This window comes from Ovis canadensis, chromosome 18 (assembly GCF_042477335.2).
Source record: "Ovis canadensis isolate MfBH-ARS-UI-01 breed Bighorn chromosome 18, ARS-UI_OviCan_v2, whole genome shotgun sequence".
In the NCBI taxonomy this organism is placed as follows: domain Eukaryota; kingdom Metazoa; phylum Chordata; class Mammalia; order Artiodactyla; family Bovidae; genus Ovis; species Ovis canadensis.
The window spans coordinates 13,604,312-13,610,169 of NC_091262.1; positions in this window are offsets into that span (position 1 = coordinate 13,604,312).

Genomic DNA, 5,858 nt, shown 5'->3' on the forward strand with positions numbered 1-5,858 from the left:
GAGTATATCAGGAAAGAATAGGTTATTTCCCCCCCAAAAAAAAGGTGGTAGAATATGAAAAAATATTTTATCTTAATGTAGCAAAATAAATAATTATTTGGATATCTTATATCTGAAAAAACACTAAATTCAAGGTCTATATAATTTTATATAGATGTGTGAGATGTGTTATCTATATATGTATATGTGGACATGTATATAGTATACATCTATAAAATTTTTAATGCACAGTCACAAAACACACGACTTAAGGAAGCAAAGGAGTTAAAAATAGTAAATAATGGAAGAAATTAATATATTAAATATTATGATTGATTTGATTTATTTAAAAATATGTAAAATAGATACATCATTATCCAACTTAAGAAAATGAGGAAAAAACAGCAACAAAATGCAAATATGGAGTTGGACACACACTCAATTCATAGGAATTCACCACAAAGAGAGGTTCTGTTAAACATACAAAAGAACATTAGTCAAACAGATACCAATTAATTGCAGAACTTGAAAGAAGTTGATAATTTTAGGGTCATGTAATTAATTACACATTGACTACACAAAATGTAATATTTAACATGAGTAAATTATTTCACAGAATGCAGTTTTACAAAAAAAAATAAGGATTTTCATAAAACCTTTCAAGAACAAATATTTCAGTACTATTTACACAACTTGGAAACATTTATCAAGTGGAAAATGGAAATTAGGACCTCTTATGTGGTTTTATTTTGTTCTGTTACTTTTTCCAGCTTTTCTTAGATACAATTGACATAAAATTGTGTAGGTTTAAGATGTAAAATGTATGATTTGATATATGTGTATGTGGCACCCCTCACATAGTTAACAATTTGTGTGTGTATGTGATGAGAACGTTTTAAATTTACTGTTTCAGTGACTTTACAATATACAGTACCTTAATTATTAGCTAGTCACCATGCTGTACATTAAATCTCTGGAACCTGTTTTATAATTGGAAATGTGTACTCTGACCACATTCACCTATTTCCCCCATTTTACTCTGCTACCCTGGCAGCCACTGATCTGCTCCCTGTTTCTCTCAGTTCATTTTTTTTAGATTCCAGCTATTAATGATATACCATTTGTCTTCTCTGTCTGATTTATTTCACATAGCAGAATGCCTCAAGGATCATCCACATTGTAGCAAATGTAGAATTTATTTACTGTTTATGGCCGTATGATATTCCATTGTATGATACATAATTTATGCCAAAGTATAATCATGATACTATGTACACACACACGTTTTCACCCAAATGATTAAATGATTTATTGAAATATGGTTTATTTATGAAAATTATCATGTACCTGATGTAAAATGTAAATATATTTGTAATAGCCAGATGAAGGTATTTCAGCATTTTCATTCTTTTAAAAAGGAAAGTAATCATAAAATTGTCTCCTGTGATCAACCAAAAACAAGTAGATCCCCTATCTGTACTGCCAGTCAGTATTATTTTGAGAATCAGTACAACTGAATGCAAAATAAAACAATTGAGGCATATAAAATTTCAAAGAATGATGTAAATTTATCTTTCTGAGATAATATATTTCCTGTTGAAAATCCAAAACTATCTGGAAAACTTCAGAAAAAAAACTCTGTAAGAGGCTAAGAAAAATTAATGGCAGTTTCATATATAAAATATAGAAAATTTAATGGAGACTTTTTTATGGAGACAATAAAGTGTATAGAAATAAACAAAAATAAGTCTGAAAAAGCTGCACAATTAAGCACTTTGATAAGGTAATTATTCTCAAAGAATACTTGAAGAAGTGAAAATGTGTACCATGGAATTTGATAGGGAAGTTCAACATATTATTGTGTCAGTTTTTTAAGTTCATTTACGTACTTGACAAAACCCTAATAAATTACTCCTTTGAACTGACTTTTTGCCCATTCTATTCATATGTTGAACCTCTAATCCTCAACGTGGTGGTATTTGGAGGTTTTGGCTTTCAGAGGTAGTTTGGTGTTGGGGGTGGAGCCCTTATGAATGGGATACATGATTTAATAAGAAGAGACATAAGAGAGATCATTTCTCTCTCTCCACTACATGAAGATATAGCTAGAAGGTGGCCATCTGCAAAAAACGAAAAGGGCCTCACTAAGAACACAGCTATGCCGGCAACTCGACTTCAGCCTCCAGAACTGTGAGAAATAAAGGCTGTTTTTATGCCATCCCGTCGGTGGCATTCTGCTAGAGTAGCCTGAACTGAAAACGACAGAAATGAGTAATGAGAGGTAGATGCTTCTCTCACATCTACCTAAAAATGTGGAAGTAGTTTTGGAACTAGTAATAGGTAGAGGCTGGAAGAGTCATGATGTGCCTGCTAGAAAGATTGATATTGCTATGGAGTCTTCTATTAATAAAAGCAACTGGTGGAGGCTCAGAAAGGAAGGTAGAGAGATGTAGGGAATTGCTGTTCATTCACTAAGTCACGGCTAGCACTTTGTGACTCCATGAACTTCAGCACACCAGACTTCCCTGTCTTTCACTATCTCCTGGAGTTTTCTCAGATTCATATTCATTGATTTGGTGGTGCTATCTAACCATTTAATCCTCTGCCATCCTCTTCTTTTGCCTTCAATCTTTCCCAGCATCAGTTTCTTCCAATGAGTTGGCTCTTAGCATCAGGTGACCAGAGTATTCAAGCTTCAACTTCAGCAACAGTCCTTACACACACACACACACACACACACACACACACATACACACACAATCATATACAAAATATTGGTAGGAATTAGGATAGTAATGGACATTCTGATCATGTTTCAGGCATAAAAGGGAATATGTTATTGGACAACATAGAAAATATGACCCTTGTTGCAAAATGGAAAATGGACATTTAGGTGGAGAGATTTGCCACCAAAGTGTTGAAGAAGCATCTTGGTTCTTCCTAACTGTTTGGGCAGAGAAAAATGAAGACCAAATTTCTAGGAAAAGGGAAATAGAAAATACAGATTTGGGAAATTCTCTGTCCGTATTACAATAATAATAATAATGAAGTGTGTTCACAAGAGCAAATTCATAGTGTGGCAGCCGAACATGTTGATGAGATTAGTGCAGGTATGAACTGTGTCCCTAACCAGCCACTCCAGTAAGAACCCTCTCAGTTTGAACTTAAGGAGGCAGAAATGAGACAGAATGAAGGCTGTCAGACTTCTTAGATTTGAGAGCTCAAGACCATGAGAGTCGTTTGGCTCTGAACCTGCTCTGTTCTTCAAGATAGGAGAAGATGATTCCAAAGGCTATTTAGAAATCATCAAAGCCACCTCAATTCCAGCAGGCCCAAACAGATTAAGACAAGTAAAAATAGATCATGTATAGCTTAAGTAAGTAAATACATACATACATAAGTCTACTGTGAAGATTCATATGAAAGGGAAAAAAATAACGGTAGGGCTTGAATACTTTAGAACTGAAAAATAAGTATTTATTGAACCCTTTCAGATCCCATAGCATATATATGCCATCAGTGTGAAAAGTGAGGTTGGCACTTTAATTGTGAGATCAAAAATGTATATTAAAAAGGTCCAGAAATAGGCACAGATACATATCTGAATTGAATTTATGAAAAAAAGTTTAAAAGAAAAATAACTTGAGTTATTAAAACAAAAATTATTGGATAAACTCCAGTCATCTTGAAAACTGATATATGGACTCCAAATACCATACTTTAAATACAGTATAAATTCTACTTCCGTCAAAATTTCAAATATAAGCTTGAAACCAAAATTTACGCTAACAACATAGGATTTTTTCATTTAAAGTCCTGTAGTCCAAAATGCTTTTCTATGACATGATTGACAGAAGCCTTAAAGGAAATGTTGAAAATAGCTGTAGCAAATGTGAGGAACTTACTATATTCCAGTTTCTTTTCTAAGATATATTACATCCAAACATGTAAGTCCTAATATTATCCCCTTGTAGGGAGGTTGAGAGATATTTCAAGGCTTGTCCTCTCACCATTGCACTGCCTCACAATGTGACCACTTTGAAATGAGCCTTACAAGTATCATATGAGTTAAACGAAAAGACAGTATCAACATCAGTTCAGTTCAGTCGCTCAGCCGTGTCCGACTCCTTGCGACCCCATGAATCGCAGCACGCCAGGCCTCCCTGTCCATCACCAACTCCCAGAGTTCACTCAGACTCACGTCCATCGAGTCAGTGATGCCAACTAGCCATTTCATCCTCTGTCATCCCCTTCTCCTCCTGCCCTGAATCCCTCCCAGCATCAAAGTCTTTTCCAATGAGTCAACTTTTCGCATGAGGTGGCCAAAGTACTGGAGTTTCAGCTTTAGCATCATTCCTTCCAAAGATATCCCAGGGCTGATCTCCTTCAGAATGGACGGGTTGGATCTCCTTGCAGTCCAAGGGACTCTCAAGAGTCTTCACCAACACCACAGTTAAAAAACATCAGTTCTTCGGCGCTCAGCCTTATTCACAGTCCAACTCTCACATCCATACATGACTACTGGAAAAAACATAGATTGACTAGACGGACCTTAGTCGGCAAAGTAATGTCTCTGCTTTTGAATATACTAACTAGGTTGGTCATAACTTTTCTTCCAAGGAGAAAGCGTCTTTTAATTTCATGGCTGCACTCACCATCTGCAGTGATTTTGGAGCCCCCAAAAATAAAGTCTGACACTGTTTCCACTGTTTCCCCATCTATTTCCCATGAAGTGATGGGACCGGATGCCATGATCTTAGTTTTCTGAATGTTGAGCTTTAAGTCAACTTTTTCACTCTCCTCTTTAACATTCATCAAGAGGCTTTTGAGTTCCTCTTCACTTTCTGCCATAATGGTGGGGTCATCTGCATATCTGAGGTGATTGATATTTCTCCCAGCAATCTTGATTCCAGCTTGTGTTTCTTCCAGTCCAGCGATTCTCATGATGTACTCTGCATATAAGTTAAATAAGCAAGGTGACAGTATACAGCCTTGATGTACTCCTTTTCCTATTTGGAACCAGTCTGTTATTCCATGTCCAGTTCTAACTGTTGCTTCCTAACGTGCATACAGATTTCACAAGAGGCAGGTCAGGTGATCTGGTATTCCCATCTCTCTCAGAATTTCCACCGTTTACTGTGATCAACACAGTCAAAGGCTTTAGCATACTCAATAAAGCAGAAATAGATGTTTTTCTGGAACTCTCTTGCTTTTTCCATGATCCAGCGGATGTTGCCAATTTGATCTCTGGTTCTTCTGCCTTTTCTAAAACCAGCTTAAACATCAGGAAGTTCACGGTTCATGTATTGCTGAAGCCTGGCTTGGAGAATTTTGAGTATTACTTTACTAGAATGTGAGATGAGTGCAATTGTGCGGTAGTTTGAGCATTCTTTGGCATTGCCTTGTTTTGGGATTGGAATGAAAACTGACCTTTTTCCAGTCCTGTGGCCACTGCTGAGTTTTCCAAATTTGCTGGCCTATTGAGTGCAGCACTTTCACAGCATCATCTTTCAGGATTTGAAACAGCTCAATTCGAATTCCACCACCTCCACTAGCTTTGTGCGTAGTGATGCTTTGTAAGGCCCACTTGACTTCACATTCCAGGATTTCTGGCTCTAGATGAGTGATCATACCATCATGATTATACAGGTCATGAAGATCTTTTTTATACAGTTCTGTGTATTCTTGCCACCTCTTCTTAATATCTTCTACTTCTGTTAGGTCCAGACCATTTCTGTCCTTTATCGAGCCCATCTTTGCATGAAATGTTCCCTTGGTATCTCTAATATTCTTGAAGAGATCTCTAGTCTTTCCCATTCTGTTGTTTTCCTCTATTTCTTTGCATTGATCGCTGAAGAAGGCTTTCTTATCTCTTCTTG